The 18,972-nt window shown below is 49.3% G+C and overlaps 1 protein-coding gene across 4 annotated transcripts in view; it reads right to left on the bottom strand.

The window, feature by feature from the left end:
* The window catches only part of PDGFRA (platelet derived growth factor receptor alpha), a 47,698-nt gene extending 40,476 nt beyond the window's left edge, over positions 1 to 7,222 (bottom strand). Inside the window, exon 1 of one of the 4 annotated variants that reach the window (XM_036252142.1) lies at positions 7,074 to 7,222. The gene's annotated coding sequence lies outside the window, so the exon portion shown is untranslated. Of the gene's footprint in view, positions 1 to 3,237; positions 3,294 to 4,165; positions 4,254 to 5,879; positions 5,904 to 7,073 lie in introns of those variants that run through there. The other 3 variants (XM_036252162.1, XM_036252152.1, XM_036252169.1) reach the window with 3 other exon arrangements.
* Positions 7,223 to 18,972: the final 11,750 nt, after the last annotated feature.

Raw genomic sequence — 18,972 nt, 5'->3', positions numbered from 1 at the left:
ATATTAAGTAACTGACGTTACAAATTCGGAGAAACAAAGCACGTTATGAGTCAGTAAGAACAAATCACTTTGTGAGGAGGAATAATAAATTTCACCCAAAGCATTTTTTTTTTTAATCATAATCATTTCTCTCATGCCAACTATATGCTGGACTTTGGTCTCAATCCTCCATAATTACAACTAAAAACATTTGCCACAAGTCAGAGAAACAAATGGTAAAAGAGACTGCTGCTGAGTTCAATTTCAAGCAAGGACTTGGGATCCTCCCTACAATGTCTGCCCCCCGCCCCTCCACACACAATTCACTTCTTTCTCATTCCTTCTCTTAGAAGATATGATGGAAATCACATTGGATTGGGCTCTGATCTCATATCTGACACTTAGTTCATCTCTTTGAACCTCAGTCTCTTCTTCTGTAAACCAGGATAATCACATCTGACTTGCTAGCTTGCCTTACTACTTTATTGTAAAGATTCAATTATATAGTTTACTTGCTTTGGAAACCACAGCTATTGGTTTTCACAGGGACTCTTTTTTCTGCAGACTCCTCAGATAGTTTATATATTTTTAAAAATTTTTCTTTATTGATTTAGAGAGACAGGAAAGGAGAGGGAGAGAGACAGAAACATCGATGAGAGAGAACACTGACTGGCCGCCTCCTGCATGCCCCCCACTGGGGATCGGGCCCACAACCTGGGCATGTGCCCTGACTGGGAATCCAACTGGTGACCTCTTGGTGCATGGGTCGATGCTCAACCACTAAGCCACGCTGGCTGTGCCATATTTTAAACCCTCATCCAAAGATACTTTTTTCTATTTTTATCTTCAGATAGAGTGGGGGAGAGAGAGAGAGAGAGAGAGAGAGACATCAACATGAGAGAGACAGGTCAACTGGTTGCCTTCCACACGACCCCAACCAGGGCCATGGTCGGGAACTGAACTGAAACCCAAGTACGTGACCTTGACCGGAATCAAACCCTTGACTCTTTGGTCTGTGGGCCCACACTCTACCGCTGAGCAAAACCAGCCAGGGCTCCTCAGATATTTTAAATGAGAGAACTATCAAGAGTGGCTACTTCTACTTCTCCTTCCTGAGAAAGTCAGCTTCCAGAGGCCATGTAACTTGCCCTGCATCACCTACCTAGTGGAGAAACAGATCTGAACTCAGACTCTGCCCAGGACTGGGGTAGCTATTCAGGCTATTTTAAGTTGAGCCAATCTACAGTCACAAACAGAGGAACGAATCTGTTTGCAGTCATGATTCTTTCTCTTTAACAGGTTGGCAGCTCATCCCACAAACAGAAGTGAAGCGCTGTTGACTGTGACTCCATAACCAAAGGCAACAGGCTAAGCTAGAGAGTAAACAGAGCAAGCAATACAAGGGCCCTATGTCCAGAAGTAAAAGTGCAGCGTTTTTCTCATAAGGCCAGAGCTAACTTCCCGGTCACCAACTGCACACTGCACCCACTGCAGAGTCAATGCATATTGAATTTCACCCCACCCTGGCATGATTAAAGGCCACAGGAGATGCTCTCACAGTCCCAAAAGCCACTGACGACTTCAAGATTCAGATTTCCGAGGTTTAGTTAATTTCAGCTCTCCTAAGTTAATTCTATCTGTGAAAATTATATATGCTGTTTTTTTCCCTGTGACAAATGTTCTCAGTCTCATAACTTCAGCCCAGGCAATCCAAGTGCCTGTCACACTGGTGGTAACTTCACGGAGGGTGTGTTGACCAGGATCTACATCCCAACTGAGTGTGTTTTGTTGTTTTGATCTCCCTGAACTCCATTAGACATTCCAGTGGTGGGTGGGGACTTGAGTATTTTTACATGGAAGCATTTTATGGGACAAAGTGAGTTCATAAATCTTTCTGCTCTTCCTGCACCAGATATTTAATCATGGAGATTAACATGACACTTCCTTTCAATTGTCACCAAACTGGTGTGACTCCTAATGGGGTAGGATGATGTTGGTGTAGCAGTTTGTAGTACCATTGAGCTGGAGATTACCACGGCCAGGACATGAGGGCTTCACTCATAAAGAAAAATGCAAATTCTTCTCTGTAACAACTAAAGAAAAGAACTCCACAAAGATTCACAAAATAAATGCTGATCGCCCATTGATTCTTGCAGCTTTATAGGAAAAGATCATCAGTCATCTTCCACTTGGTCTTACGAGGCAAAAAAAATGCATCATCCTTATGTCAGGACTTGCTTAGAATCTCCGCGAAGCCCATTCCCGCAGAAGGTCGCTGCAGTTCTCTAGTGTGGCAGCAGATGGCAGTATTGGTCCAAGGACGTGCGTCCAAGCGTTCCTGGGGACACACGCCTCAGGAAATTCTGTGCTAAAATGTCCCAAATCTTAACTTCCAATCTCTTCCTTTCTTAGATTGTACTTTTAGATTTCGTGGTGACGTCAGGTCAGAGCACGCAGAATGGAAGCAGGAATAAGGAAACTGCTTCTGAAACTCTCCGTGGGGGCCCAGGAGAATTCAGGGGACATCATCACTGCAAGCAAGGGCAGCTGGGGCCTCGGGAGCCTGGAATCGAAGCTGCCATCCCAGGCCGCAAAACTTCTGCAGGAAAAGCCACTCGACAGAAGGCTGAGGGGTTCAGGATTTTGTTTAGCCAACCCTCTCCCCACCTCGGAGTTTCCGCCCTCTCGAGGAGGGAGGCCACCTGGGGCGCACGGGGTGAAGGCCCCGAGCTGCCCCGTCTGTCCGCATGCCATTGTCACCCCTAATAAACCCGCCTGGCGGGAGCCGCGACAGCCGCGCAGCCCCGGCTGATTGGAAACGACTGTTCCCGTTACACAACAACGCGGGGTCGTAAAAACAAACAGCAACGGGCCGCCTACGCGGCAAGGCAACTGGCAAGGGGCTGGGAAACAGAAGAGCGCGACTAGCCCACCCCTGCCCCCACGAGGGCTCGGGACCTTCCAGCCTCTGCGGGTCCTCCGCTTCTCCCACGTTTAATTGTTATGACGCCTCATCCTCATCCCCAAACACAGGGACCTACCGCCCTCCCAGCGCCTCCCAGCCCCATCCCGTGCCTGCGAGGCGTCTACTCGAGGTCTCCACAAAGAGGAAAGGTGACCCGGGTTAGTCTTTGCGGGCCCCCCAGGTCTCAGCGGGCACTCCGACGCGGCTGCAGCGCGGGCCACCGGAGGCTGACAGAAAGCGGGAGCGCGCCCCGGGGGGACCGCTAGAGGGCGCAGCAGCCTCGCGAATCTTACCCGCCGGCTTGCCAGCTCTCGCGTCCGCCGCTCAAGCTCCGGGTCCCCGACAGCGCAGCCCGGTCCGCGGCTCGCCCACCTTCGCTGTGGAGGTTCCGCGCTAATACTGTCGGGGCCCTTGCCCCGCCACACCCACACCTACAGGGAGCAGGCTGCTCCCGTCCCGTCACCTCCACGCCCTCCACGGATCGGTCACCCCGGGGATGGTGGCGACGACCGCCCGCTCCAGGGTTCTGCGCTCCGGGCCGCCTCGCTCCTGGCCTCAGAGCAGCAACGCCCGCTGTGCCCCAAGCAAGATGTTTGTCGTTTGCATTGTTTTCAGTTGAGACCTGAGGGGGCCGGACCGAGTGGAGGGAGTGGGCCCGGGAGGGGTGGAAGGAGAGGAACCGGGGGTTTAGGGTTACAGTCGCGCGCCAGCGCCTCCTATGGGCCCGAAAGCGACAGGGCCGCGACCCACTGCTCGCGGAGGAGGCCACGGCAATCAGTCCGACACTGCGCCCCCTCGGCTTTTAGGAACCGAGCTTCCCCCAGTAACCTCCTTGCCCGACGCTCGCCTTTGCGGCGGCTGCCCAGCGGACACTCGCGCTCGCCTGAGCCTCTCGCTCCATTTTCGCGGGGAAGGGAGACTGCACTAAAAAGAGAAGGAAGCGCCCCAAGGCCGAGGTCTTCTTTATCCCCCTCCATTCTACTTCTAACCGATCCCTGGCTCACTGTTAAGTTTTAAACAAAAGGAAATGCCGCCGAGCAAATTCAGCAAGACTAGCACTGGCTCAGCGCAGGCTAGAATGCAGTGGGCAAAAGCAATTTGCCCGCTACACTGCGTCCCGCGTTGAGGGAGAGCCCTCAAGACCACCCCGCGTCGCCCCCGACAGCTGATGCTGCCCACGGACCCCGCGAAACCGGACGCGAGGGACGCTGAGATCCACACCTTTCGGTCACCAAGCAGGCTTTTAGCTCTTTCCCCAGAATTTCTACTCTTCCATCAGCAACATGTAACCGTCTCGCAGTTCCACGGAGGCCAGACGAGTCCCCCGCCGCTGGAGTTTGCGGGCAGGCGCTGACCACCAGCTCCCCAGGACGCGTCCCAGTGCTGCGCGCCGCCCACGGCCGGTCCCCAGGAGGCACAAAACCAGCCCGCCTCGGCGCCAGACGCGTTTGCAGCTAGAAAACCAGGCCCGATGCCCCTCCCCTTTCACCCCTCCCTAGTCCGCGCCCTGGGAGGAAAGCGGACCTGGGGCCGCGAGCCGAGAGCTGGGGCTCAGCTTAGGTCTCGGTCTACAGAAAACTGGTGCAAGGGCAGAGGGTCAGCTACGGGTTCCTTACCGGTGTCTCCTCCCCCAACCCACCTCCTTCTTCTGGCTCCCTCCTCGCTCTCAGGACTCCAGTCCTGGAGTCCAGCTGCACTTGGGTCAAACCAAAAGCAAGACTGCAAGAGCCCCGAAGCAAGGATTGACCAGGGCATCAGAGGGAGGCTGGTCGGGCCCTCGCCTGTAGGGGAGCGGAGGAAGGGCCTCCTTTATCGTGAGGACTGTGGAAAAGAGGAAGCCGAGGGGGCCGGAAAAGAGGGAAGGGATGCAAAGCAGCAGTACCATAGACTGGGTGGGTCAGATGGGGGCGGGGGGTGTGAAAACCAGAGCCAACGCGGCAGCAGATGAGCTGCGCACGCCCGGGGCGCCTCTTCCTCCCCTCCAGCGGCCCCTGGGCTCGCTGGGCTCTAGGTTGTTAGTCCCGGGAGCTGTGAGGCGATTGTCGCGCCCATTTGCCCTGGATGTCTCTCCCTGTTCTAAGAAACTGCCTAGTTCTGGTCGGCAGCGACCGCGGCGAGGCGAGGCGGTCCAAAACATTGAGCAATTAGGCTGTGGAGCCAAAAAGCCATTTCCCACACCACCCAGCCTCAAGCTTTTCCAGGCAGCCCAGCCAGGCGCAGGGCAGTCCGGACCTGATAAGGGCCATTCACGCTCCCTCTCCAGCCCTGGTTTGCCTCTCACTCTCGGAGATGAGTGGCAAGTTCTTCCAGACACTCTTTCTGTACATCCTAATACCTTAGCAGGGCTGTGGTAAGCAAAGTGCGGAACGGGCGCTCTGGCTGCGGGAGGACAGACAGCGGACAGACAGCTCACAGACAGCTCAGAACTTCCTTCCCGGCGGAGACCTTTGGCCAGGTGATTGGCAGCTCCTGCATACCTGGCCAGGCAGCCAGGGCTTCTGGCCCCCTCGGGCAGCCGTACGCTGGTGGGACCACACTCCCTCTCGCTCTCAGCTGGCTACGACCACCCTTTCCTAACAGAACCGCTGTTCCCAGTTGTTTCCAAGCCAAGTGGACGACGCCCGCTCCCCTTGTAATGCGGGGGAAAGTTAATCTCACGTGTAAACGCCGATTTCCATGGAGATAGACTGAAGGGGAAGAAGGGGGGGGGGGGAGGTAAGGAGACCGCTCGGCAGAGGACAAGCAGGAAAGAGGCCCGCACACAGAGCGGAATACAGAAAGGGGACACTGGAGAGGATGAGCAGAGCAGGGCTTGTAGTGCAGGCGGCGGGTGCCACGCATCCCCGCGTGGAAAGGGGGCATGCGAGGGAGGTCCAGGGCTTCGGTGCCCGGATAAGGGTGGTGAAGATGGTTTGCCTCCCTCTTTCTGTCTTACCTGGAACCAAGTTTCTCCGTTCTGAGTTATTCCTAACTTCCCTACAAAATGTTGAGCACTTTCCTAGCGACCTTACTTCTTTCCTTCCCGCGGCCGGGTATGGGCAGCAGCAGAGCTCCGGGGTTTGTAAAAACGGTTCCACCGAGGAAGGGGGCGTGCAGAGGCGGGTAGTGGTGGGGAGCAAAGCGCAAATAAGGGCCCCTTGGAGCGCAGTTCTAAATTCCTCAAATCCCAGTTGCTGGAATGCCAGGCGACGAAGGCTTCTTCACTCCGGGCCAAATGTGTTTGTCATTACTCCAGACCGCCTGCCCGCCCGCACCCGCCGTCGCCCCCGCGCTACAGCGCTCAACCCCAGCGCACTGCGGGGCTTTCGCCCGCCCTCCTTCGCACTTCACTGATCCCACAAACCGCTGGGGAGCTCCCCACACGCTCGCCCAAGTCCGCGCCCCCTCTACTTGTCTTGCAGCCGCCACGGTTGCGCTGAGTCTGGCCCTGGCTCGCAGCCGGCGCTGCACCGTCCAGTAATTATGCGCCCTGGGACGGCGCCGATTGCACCCGGCGGGCAGTCAAATTCCGGCCTCCTCCAGCCGAGCCCTTCACTCCTATCCTCCCCGCAACCCCTCCCGCGCCCGACTCGGCGCTCTTCTCTCCCCACCTCCCCCGGTGTTTCAGCCGTTTGTTCGGTGCCATCGGCTGCAACGTTGTCCCGCCAAACCGCGAGCGAAGAATGAAAATACTCATTAAAAACCTGTCGCTTTCCAGTACCCACTGCCAAAAAGAGGGCAAACACCTCTGCCCCCACTCCTAGCATTACTTGGTGCTTGTTCCAATATGCACTAATTCCACCCCAACCCTAAAAGAAACCTCAAAAATGTAAGCCTAAACAATTTTGGGGGGAGGCCATAGAGTTGTTAGAAAAACACTGCTTTTAAAAATAGGTCTGGAAAATGTTTTTTGTTTTTTTTTTAATTCCTAGACTTTCGAACTCTATGGTTATCTTCCCTCCAAGCGAAGTTGATTCAAAATAAATTACTGTCTGGACACTACACTGGAATTGTACTCCAATTTTGTTTTTTGTTTTTTTTGTTTTTTTCATTGCCCAAAGTTTTAGTGAAGTTACTTCACTTCTTCTAGCCTAGAGGCCTGACAAGGACTTCTCTTAAAAACAAAAATCATTTTTTTCTTCTCCCTTACCTTCTCCTCTTATGTCAATTCGCAATGAAAATCCTACATATGCAGTAAAAAGTGTGTCCACGGCCTCCAGTCCTCCCCTGCCGTCCCCTCCTCTGTTTCTCTCCCACTAGCTCCAACTGTAATGGGCTCAAAAACCGCGTTTTGTAATTGATTCAATGTTATAGTCCATCCTTCTAAAACTAATCATTTGCTCTAAGTAAATAGCTGTCAGGAAATGAAGCCCCACCCCCCACCCACTTGGCTTCTTCAAAATAAAAGTTTCCTCGACTCTACCAACCTTCAGATTGTGCCTTCACGTTTGCTCTTACGCAATAAGGGGGTCCTGCCCCAACCCCCAGACTTCGACAACAACTGGGGGGCGGGGAGAAGCAGACCAGATGGGGTGGGGGTGGTGGAAGGGGGAGGTGTTGATGCTCTGCCGGGAAAGATGTTCGTGAAACTACAAACTGCCCATCATTTCCAGAATGAGTTTGCCTCCTGATTTGGGACTATTTCCCTACGCTGCTAAATTGCTTAGTATTCTCTTCGAAAAGAAGACAAGCGAGATGTAAAATCGCACTTAATGCCCAGAGAGTATATAAATCTGGAATCGAGAAGTGTCTCTTCTGTAGAAATTCCCAGCCCATCTAGAAATAGGACCCTCAGGACAGGTCTCCAAGCGGTTGCACTGTTTTGAACCTGAGGTCTCTTAGGGAAAGTGCTTGTAGCTGCTAATCCTTTAATGGGATTAAACAAACTGTTGAGTCCAATATGAAGACCGTGGGCTTTTTGTTTATTGTTTTTGTTGTTGTTTTGAAAACGGGTTTGAAAGAGTGCAAAGAATCGAGGGGTCTGCCTGAGTTTGGAACGTTCTGCTAAAGAACGTCCCATGGAGCCACTTATCTTGTCGCGCCTTTGTTTTCGGGGTTATCTGGACGAGGTTGCCCTGGCTTTTATCACGTACTTTAAAAGGCCCAGGCTTGGGCATTTTTAGGGAATCATCCACCGCTTGCTCGCCACCTCCGCGTTCAGAGAGAGGGTGCGTTTTGATCCTCTCTGAGCCCCATCCCGCCCCAGCCCCCGCCCCGTGGGTCGGACACTTCCAACGCCAAGGGGTTAAGAGCGGAGCCCCAAATCCTATTCCCGAGGCGCGAGACAAGAGAACGATGCTGCTCCCGAAGGAAAGGGGGCGCTGACGCTCCAAGAACCAGACCTGAGTGAAGTGGGGCGGCTTCCAAGTGAGGGCGGGGGAGGGGAGCGCGTTAACCTCCCCGTCTACTCCAATTTTGAATTCTCTACTTTTTTTCGGGGTGGGGGGGCGGTCATCCTTTACCCCCTCCACACCACACACTCTCAAAATTCCCTGGGCCAGGTTGAAACTGGAACGTTGGCCAGCCATCACCTTCTGTCTTACCAAGAGTGTGGACACGGGACAGCAGGCAGAGGAGGGTTGCAGAGAAGTATTCCAAGGGGTGCTGTGCTTAATTGGGATGGGCTCGGGGGTGTCAGGTTCGGGAAGACTTCTGGGGCTGGGCCAGGGGCCCCACTCTCCAGCCCTTCTGCGCGCCAGCCTCTCGTGCATCTTCAGTTCGGGTGACTGCACTGCTCACTATTACTTCCACATGTTCCTTCAGGAAATCATTGAAGGCAAATATATGAACAGCCCCTTGTTCGGAATGCTAACAGGATACCGTAATGTTTGTAGATAACGAACGGGGACTAACGACCCCCGTAAAAATTAGAGTGCGGAATTATAGAAAAAGTGGGTGCTGGCTTTCATGCTTTTAATAAAGACAAGTTGAGATGTGGGTTTTTATATCAAGTACACAAGAGGGTAGAAGGCGAGGCAGGGAGCTAACCAGGAAGACCTACTCTGCTACCGGGAAAGCGCCAGCCCTGTCGCACCAGAGTCTCCTGAACACAGGACCCCAACGCTCCCGCCTACAAATAGTAACTTCACAGTTCACTTCGGAGACATTTAAGGGGGCCCGAAAAGGGGACTCGGCCGGGGTGTCTTCGGGCCCTAACTCCTTGCGAGTTTAAAGCAGAGCGAATGGATGAGTAAGTGAGCACCCAGTTGTCCTTCTGGTAGTAATTACCTGCCTAATTTGAATGATGCCTTTGTGATGATCATTAACAAACATTTGCTAAAGGTTTCCATGTGTGACATTCCAGAAGGTTTAAAGGCCTAGGGAGCTGACTCCTGGGATGGCGCACCGGTGGGGGGTGGCGCAGGGAAACAAATGGTTGGGGAAAGATGTCGCAGAGTCTGGGCCAAGCAAAGACGGAGAGAGGTCAACATCTGCCTTCCCTGCAAAATCAAAATAAACCCGGTGGTCAGGAGCAACCTCCGGGGTGGAGGCCCACGGAGAGAGGCGGTCCGTTCTTTAAAACGAGCCCAGCCCGCAGCCCCCACTCGCCCGCCCCTCCCACTGCTCATAGGCGGGTTTGAATTCTGCAGTCAGCCCTCGGCGGCTGCTCCCAGGCTTCGAAAGAACTTGGGTCTGCGAGGGGCAGTCCTCCCGGGCTTGGGGGGAATGGGAACAGGGGAAGGGGGAGTGCCGGTGTTCAGGCGGGTCTGGTCGCGCTCTGCTGATGTAGTTCTAAGATCCTTCCAGGGGGTCCTGGGTGGTCCTGGAGCCGCGAGCCAGAAGAGGAGCATGGCCAACGAAGACTGCGGGGTCTTTTCCCCTCCTCGTCGGCTTCTGCCCAGGGCACCGAAGGGGACCAGGCCGCCCTGTGCGCCCCAAGGACTGACCTTTGCCGGCCTGTGCAGCTGTTCCAACTTCCCAGCCCGCACCCGGATTTTGGTTGTCAACCTCTCGTGTTTGCTCCTTGAGAAATCATCATGGGGTTAAGAATGAGAGTTTTTCTTCCCAAAGCGGGAGTCTGGGCGGCTGACACCCTCTAGTAAGGAGTCCCAGCTCCGGGGCTGAGCTGGGCGGGGAGTCTGGGGAAAGCGGCCGTGCTCGCGCTGCCTCGCGTGTCTAGGCCTGCAGGCGACGTGAAATTGGATGCAAGGGTATAAAGAGATGTAGTGGAGCCAGCTATCAAAAAGAGAGCCCCCGCAAACTTTTTACAACCAAATTAAAATGGTCACTGAAAACAAAAACAAAATACCCAAGGCCCTGCCTCCCAGACTCGCTCTTTTTCCCCCGCCCGGTGGTAACCGCGGCTGCCGTCCCGGCGTCACACCTTCGTCTTCCGTGGGCGTTTCCCGCTGAGCTGGCTTTTTGTTTCTTCCCTACCCCTCCTCGGCTGTCAGCTCCACCCCCCAATTCTCCTTTCCTCGTAGAATTCTGAAGGTCCTTTTGCCTTAGAAGACCTAGTGTTGGAGCAGTTATCAAAGACGTTAGTTGTGAAAATCACATGTAAACAAACTGGTGATTTTGGATGGGGTGGGGGCACATTTCTAATTCCTGATTTGAAAATAAAGGGCCGTTTGGTGGTTTGCCAAAGAAAACGGTACTAATTGCCCCTTCCCCCAACCCCTTCGATTCCTGACTGCCAGCCTCCTCCCTGTGCCCAGCGAAGGGATCCTTCGTGGGGAAGGCTCGGAGGAGGCTTGTGGATGTGGCACACAGATGTGGGGTCACCACGGGAAGACCGGTGAGCACTCAGTTCTTGCCTTGGGTCTGAACCGGCTGAGGCTTGGAAATTTGCTCTGAGCCTCTTTGCACACCCAGAATTCAGAGAGGGCCCAAGTCTTGGAAAAGGAGGATGAAGCATTAGCTCTCCAAAAGGGTCCCCACTGGCGTGTGCAACGTGCGGCGACAGTTCTCCCTCCAGAGTTCCTTGAGCACCTCCTCTTCTTCTGGATGCTAGCTGGACCTAAGCGTGCAGTCTCTTCTGGGTCCTTGGGGCTCTCCCTCTCCAGAGCTCTGCGTCCAGGGAGAAGTGGAGAGCAGTTTCCTGGGGCAGGTGAGGTCTGCACCCTCTCCTGCAAGCTCAGCTTGTGGCCCCCCAGCCCAGGTGGGCCTGCCTCCTCAGAGGTGGGAAAGCTGTGGGTCTGGATCAGATCTCTGATACTCTTTTCCAAGGGAGAGAGCCCCGCTTCCTTAATAATTTTGCGTCTCCTACTCCCCTTTCCTTCTCCTTAGGCCTTAGCTCTTAGTTACTTTTAACTTGAAAACCACTGTGAGGGGAGGAGGAGGGACTGAGAAGATTGGGAGGTCTGCTCTCTATTAGGGGCCTCAACCATCCAGCTTTCCAACACACAGCTGTGGCTTGGGAGGGGAGGGAGGGGGCTGGCTCTGTTTAGGTCAGAGTGACTGAAGAAAGGGCCTTGTCCTCCTGGAGTCCCAAGAGTACAAGCTCAGCAGGGCCCTGTGGTGTAAAAATAAAGCTTCCCCCAGAGAGGCATTGTGAATTGGAAAGACAATAAGCCAGTGGAACCTGGGTTCCCCAATTACATTAATTATAGTACATAAGTTTGGGTATGAGCCATATTATTTAATCAGCGTATTATTTTATTTAATCCCCAAGACAACCCTCTGGGTTGTGCATGATTATCCCCATTTAATGGAAAACAAACAAAAGCAGGGGTTAAGCAATCTGCCTATAGCAGTGCCAGGATCTGCCTAACCATATCCTGGTTCCAGATACTATGTGATCTGGTCAAGACAGCTCCTTTCTCTGAGACTCAGTTTCATCATCTGTATAAATGGGCATAATGTCCAGATTGTTGTGAACATTAAATGAGATGATGTATATGAAGCCCAGAACAAAGCTGATAAATTTTCTTTTTCTTCTTCAGGCTTTTCCACAGACGTAGTCACTGTCACATTTATCTCTAGTTCTCTTGGATTGGCCTCAAGAGCTGGGTAAAGGTCTGCCTAGTTTTCTATTTCATATTCGATGTCATTTTCTATTTCATAAGGGTGGAGCAGGGGGCACCTTAGTTCCCAGTTATCCCCCTGCCACCTCCCATAATGTCTCAGGCCCTCTCAAAAAAAAAAAAAAAAAAAAATGGGCTCAGGAAGAAAGGCAGAAAGAAGGAGGTGAAGCCAGGAAGGATCAGAAAAAGCAACTGAAAATGAGAAGACATGCCTGGCAATACCAACCAAAGACTGTAACAAAGTCTGCAAGAAGGAAAGCTGAGGCATCAGCCTGGGGAACTGAGGTGTGAGGATCAGTGAGAGAACCCCTGGGTTTCTTGCAGGTTGTGCTCCAGACACCCTGACTTTAAGAGAATTCACTTGGTAGGGCAAGATGTCCATGAAGGCATCTCACACACAGTCACCCTCCCCAACATGACTTCCCCCTAATCTTAGTTTTGGAAGTTTCTTTTTGTACTTTTCTTCTTTTTAAATCCTCACCTGAGGACATTTTTCCATTTATCTTCAGAAAGAGCAGGAGGGAGGGAGAGAGGAAGAGAGATCGAGAGAAACATCAATGTGAGAGCGACACATTGATTGGTTGCCACCTACATGACCCCAACCATGCTGGGGATGAACCGCAGCTGAGGTACATGCCCTTGGTTGGAATCAAACCCAGGACTCTTTGGTCCGTGGCCAACACTGTAACCACTGAGCCAAACTGGCCAGGGCTACTTTTTAATTCATCAAAAATGGTCTGGCTGGTGTGGCTCAGTGGTTGAACATCAACCCATGCGCCAGGAGGTCGCCAGTTCGATTCCTGGTCAGGACACATGCCCGGGTTGTGGGCCCAGTCCCCAGTGGGGAGTATGCAGGAGGTGGCCAATCGATGTTCTTTCTCATCGATGTTTCTATCTCTCTCTCCCTCTCACTTCCTCTCTCTCTAAAATCAATAAAGGAAAAAAAAATTTTTTTTCAAACATATGGCATGTGCCAATCAGAATTTCTCCTCAGCTTTGGATAGTTGCTTCACTGATTCAAGAAACATTCATTGAGCATCTGCCTTGTGTCTGGCTCTATATTAGGCATTAGGGATGTAGGAGTGAGCAGAATGGCCTTCAAGGAATTTGCTAGAATACTCGCATGTAGCCACTAAGGTTTCCCCCGTTGCAGTCTCACTGCTGAGTATCCAGAGAGCATCCGTTGGGACAGCACTCGTTTCTTTAAGAGTGTTATGAAAAGATGGCTAGAGAAGGCAGACCAGGCAGGCCACAGAACCTCCCCAAACTCTGCAGAACGTGTACAGCTGGGACCTTCAGCACGGGCTGAGAGGAGCTTGTCTTAGGCCAATTAAATGCAATAAATATTTACTGGACCGGAGATACCCAAGACAATGCCAAGCGCTAAGGATACAGCCCTGCCTACGCAGAGTTTATAGACTAGTTGAGCAAACAATAAATTAAACATAAAGTTGCAATATAGTGCTGTGAACAAATGTTAGAGGTGCACAGTGATGTCAGAGCGTAGAGGAGGAGCCTAACTCCAACTTGTGGGGCAGAGGGGACAGATACATCTCTGTGAACCTAAGAGGAATATGAACCGAGTTGGGAGGAATCTAATGTGCATGGATTTACAGGTGAAAGACGGCGTGAGGACATCAGTCACAAAGGAAGTTGGCAATACTTTCAGCAATAAATAAATAAGTAAGTAAGTAAATAAATAAGTTTGGAATGGCTGGAATTTATAATTTGTAAAGGTTCAGATGAGGAGGAGCAAGAGGGAGGCCACATCCTGGAGCATTCCAGACCATATAGATTTTATTATTTGAAACTTACTAGAGTTTATTTAAGGAGAAGCAGGACAGGGGGCAGAGTTGAATTTTAAAGAAGATCAGTATGGATGATTCCAGGAGGCATGGAGGCTCCCACTGTAATCTAGCAAGGTAGGATGACTCCCTGGTCCCGGGGCTGCTGGCGGGTTTGGAGAAGATGAATCCGAGAAAAGGCCGTAGAATGCATGGCACTCCTGACTAAATGTGAGCTGTGAGGGAGGGTAGCGTCCTTGGCTTAGGCCAAAGCTGGTGCTGTTTACTCAGTTGGGGGACAAAAGGAACACAAATTTGGGAAGGCAACAGTCAAGCCTACTCTAAAACATCATTTGGAAAAGCTCAGGAAGGAGAAAATTCAAAACAGAATCCTAAGTAACTCCAGCATTTTCTGGTGGGCAGAAAAGATGCTGAGAAGAAACAACCAAGAATCTTTATTTGCTGAATGCTCAGCTACTGTCTCTGAATTCATACAATGGGGGTTAGTTGGATTTAAAGGGCTGTCTGCAGTGAACATCTAAGTTCAACATTATAAATCTTGACCAGACATATCTGGCGATTTTGTATGTATGAGTGATTATAAACATTCTGTGAAAACCTGAGAGCTTTAATTGTTATAAGACTGGTAATACTAGATTATCTTTCCCTCATTTATACTCTTAAATATACATTTGTATCCACATTTGGATCCTTGTCCTGAGGATACCTTACTAGGTCACTATCCCCTACTCCCTACACTCACCTTGCACTGGAGAGATTGAGGCAGGTTTCACTTCAGAGACAATTGTGTGTGTGTGTGTGCGCACGCGTGTGTGTGTCTATGATTGCAGTAACAAAGATGCATACTATCCTCCAATAATCATTCTCTTTTCTTTCTCAGTAATTGAGCTCTGGGTATTTTGGAGATTTGTTTTGTTTTTTTTTTTTTCTTCCTGGGACAAAAGTCTTTCTTTCACAGTCTCTCTTGCAGTTAGATGTGGTCATGAAGAAAACCTCTAGCCACTGGAATGTAAGCAGAAGTTGTGGGTGCAACTGTCAAGAAGCGTCCTTAAAAGTAAAGGGCACATCCTTCTCAATCCAGTCTTTGCTGGATGGAAGGCAGATGTGTAACTGGCGCTTCAGCAGCCATCTTATACTATGAGGCAAACTTAAAAATAGAGATTGTGCACAATGGTGTAATAAAATGGAAAGTCTCTGACCTGCTAACCTCCAAACAAACCCTGCTAACCACTGCCTTCTTGAAATAAAGGAGAAATAAAATTCCATCTTGTTTATGCCATATTCTGCACACCTGACTAGCTCAGGGGAGGCCTGCATGACAGGTCTTACAAAGAGAGATAAAAAATAATCACATAGCATAGTCTGAACGTAAAAATTCCTAACTAAAAATGAGTAATGATGGTAGTCATGTACTATGCCTGTAGCTTCCTTGACAAAGGTCAAGCTTGACCTTAAGTGAGCTTATCTATTGTCTTTTTGCATCTCAGATAACATATCCTTGAAATGTCAGAGTGATCTCCTTTTCCAGACCACTCAGATCATACCTACCCCACCAGAGCAAGAGAGCACAGAACACTTCATTGTTATCTTATTCCCCAAATACCATCTCTGTATTCTGTAAATGTTTATTTTCAACTAATCTATACCCACCAATATAAAAGAAATACGTGTCACTCCATTTTACTTTTTATCCAATCACAGAGATGTCCCCACTTGGCTTTCTCCCACTCCTTAATCTACTCCGATGGATTTTGCGGGGGGTTCAGAACAAGTCACTCCAAAATGTGTGCCTCTGTAGGCAACTGGCAGTCAGCTCAAGAGAAACTTCTTCCCTTCCCTTGATTACCTGGAAGAACTTGAATTAGGGGCCTTGGAGATCATCAGAGATAACCCCTTTTGATCTATCTGTAGGGCAGGGCAGATTTCTATTTACTAAACATCTGCTCCTCTTATCATCCTGAAATGAGTCTTTGAAGCTCCCAAGGCACCTTACCTCATCTCTGACTTAGGATGTCTTGTATACCTGATCCTTCCCACGTCTGAACTTTTCATTCAAGTGGGGTCTCTGACTCTCATGTTTGCAAGGTTCCCATACGTATGTATGTATTAAATTTGGTTACTTTTTCTTACTAATCTGTCTTATGTCTATTTGATTATTAGACCAGCCAGAAGAACTTTGAGGTTGGAGGAAAGTTTGCTCCTCCCCCACAATTTTGGGTAGCCCTCCTTAAGTCGCCTCCTTTAATTCCAATGCATCAAATAAGTTGCAATATTGCCGTTCTCCAGAGCATTTTCTCAATCCATTGAGATTTTGCATTCTGGCAGTTGTCATTTTGGCTCACATAAACGTTTATAGTACTTTTACTTAGTCTGGGCATTCTTTCGGGAAGATTTGCTTGGCATTGTGTGCAGGATTCCAAAGAAGCCCACCAAGGACACCCTGCAGACCTGGACTCAGTGTTAGGTACCAGCAGGGGCTCAGTGTGCCCAGCTCCCACTTTGTATCGGGTGAACTTGGGTGAGCTTTTCATGGAATTCTGGACCTCCCTGTTTTAAGGTAAGAGGCTCTGACATTATTTGAACTGTTCTTAAAAAAAAATAATAAAAATCCTTGGGGTAGCACTAAAGGTTACCTGTAAAGATAATCCAGACTGAGGATAAGGGTTGAGATGACTCAGAGACAGGAGGAAAATAATGGGTGGCTGGTTATTAATTTTGGCTTTTCTATTGGAACTACAGTACTTACTGTGAATCTGAACAAAACCTTTTGCTGGATAAATGAGAGTCTAAACTTGTGCAGCTCTGAAGATAAGGGGCATTTACTCCCTCCGGCTCATATTTCAGGAATTCTTAGGTGCTTAAGAATCTACCTGGAGGTGTTTGAAGGTACTCATCAAAATGAGCAGGTCCTCAGAGGGAATTCTAACACAACTGTATTTAAATAATTGATTCTTCTAGGGACACACACATAAATGCTGGTTACCTAGCACTCTGAGTCCTCACCTGGATGTATTAGACAGCCAGGAAGAGAAACCAAGATGCTTAAAAGGACTGAAGTGACCTGGGAGGTGGCAGCCCCTTGGAGCTCAACCCATAAGCAGCACATTTCAACCCACTATACAGTATCCCTAGAAATTTGTTCAGACTCTGCAGATCTCGAAAGAAAACTAAATTAACATGGAAAATTGTGCCTCCAAGGTCAACAAGCCCCTAGACCCCTACCCCTACAAATACTCTTGCAGATGTACAATTCATAGGAAGCCTTTTCTTGCCAGTATTTACAGAAGTGGGAGGATTTATCCAGAAAGTGATATCAACTTAAGATGACCGAAATGGAGTTCTTTTAACATCTAAATTAATTTTTTTCTTTTTTGCATGCACACCATAGAGAAAGAAAAAAATCTGGCTCTAAAATTAAACTGAATGAATAAGAGACTTACCTCAATTGGCAAATAGAAGCCTCTGACATGTAACACAGAGAGACTTTCTTCTCTCCAAGATGTTAATAAGAAAAGTTTAGAGAATGTCTCTGAACTAAAGAACATTTCTGAAACTACTCAGTGCCAACACCTCGTTTTTTCCTCTTCTCATCTGTCTCGCTGCACCCTTTACTTTGTGGTCTGGACTTACTCCTTTTTCCTCCTTTCTCTTCTCTCTCTATTCTACACTTCCTCCACTGCAGCTCCCTACTGACCTGGGGGAGACTCAGGATAGAAAACCTGGCAGCTCCCTTTGGAGGAAAAAAAGCTGGTGTCAGGCAGAGAGGAACCAGCTAGTATATATGTATGTTCTATGGACTAGAACAGAATTAAGAAATCAACCTAAAGATTTTCCCATCCCTCTCCAGGACCTTGATGGGTTCACAAAGAAATTTGGTTTAACTGATAGAACATATGGTCCTGGCTGTTCTGATCTGTTCCAATTGATACACCTACTAGTTTCTGAGAAGAAAGCAACAGAATAGATAAATAAGGTGTGCTGGGGAACTCCTGTAGAGGACTTTCTAAATCAAAGAGAGACAGACCAGAAAAAATACAGGGAATTAGCCCTCTGACTTTACCAAACCATACCTGATATTTTTCCATGAAAAATGGATTGGACCAAGACCCAGCAATGCAGGACCACCTGATAAATCAGTGCTTGATCTTAACATTTAAAAACCTTTCAAATAATACTAAGGTCTGTCTCCAGACAGTTTAAAGTATCATCAAAATAATCCCTTCCTAGATTTGGCATTTTGGGAAGAACTAGATAAACAGCTTATAACTCTGATTAAACAATAGAAATTAACCTGGCTGACCCTACTTGTGTACTAATAAACTGGCAATTCTGGCTGATTAGCTACCTAAAACTATTCAAAAGAGAGAAAAAGACAAAGCTGCCAAAATCATGAACTTATTGCTCCAACAGTTAAGCAATCAGGTCAGACCTTCCTGAAAGTCTCTTAGTCAAAGGGAGAGGGGAGTTTGTTATTATAAAACATCAAGTTGCCCTGTCTGGTTTGGTTCAGCCATTGGAGCATCAGCCCCCGGACTGAAGAGGCTCGGGTTTGATTCTGGTCAAGGGCACATACCTTGGTTGTGGCTCGGTCCCCAGCCCTGGTCGGGTTGTGCAGGAGGCAACCAATTGATGCGTCTCTCTCACATGGATGTTTCTCTCTCTCTCTCTTTCTCCCCCTCCCTCCCACACTATCTGAAGATGAATGGGAAAAATATCCTTGGGTGAAGATTTAAAAAAAAACATCAAGTCACCTTAAGAAGGGTTATAGAAAACAAATGGGATTTAGAAAAATAAAAGAAACAAAAGCAAGGACTGTGAGAGGGCATTCCCCCTTCTCCTTACTAATATTTTAGGAAATTGAAATGACCGTAAAAGGGAAACTTACTGAGGCTCTTGTAGGTACTGGGGCTACTCTATCTACTCTTAACCCTATTCAGCTCAGTTGCCCTCTCCCTTGGAGTAAAGCTCCTGTACAAATGGTAGGAATATCTGAACAACCAAAGTCTAATTAACCCGTTCCCTTTTAACCAGGGAATTTACAGGGGAACATATGTTTGCTAGTCAAGTCTTCCCCAATTTACCTGATAGAGTGAGTTTTCTTGAAATCAATGATGCTCACATATTCTTCTCTCAGAAACATGAAATGTATTTAGAACTAAATAAATCAAATAGTGAACTGATTGGGAAAGTAATGATGTTAAAGGAAACTCCACAAGAGGAAACTAATCTTGAAACTGACTGAACATTTGTTACAGGATGTTCCAATGCAACTGTGGGC

Source organism: Molossus molossus, unplaced genomic scaffold (assembly GCF_014108415.1).
Source record: "Molossus molossus isolate mMolMol1 unplaced genomic scaffold, mMolMol1.p scaffold_m16_p_1, whole genome shotgun sequence".
Lineage (NCBI taxonomy): Eukaryota > Metazoa > Chordata > Mammalia > Chiroptera > Molossidae > Molossus > Molossus molossus.
Note: the sequence above shows the minus strand (reverse complement) of the source record. Positions and strands in the feature narration are given on the sequence as shown.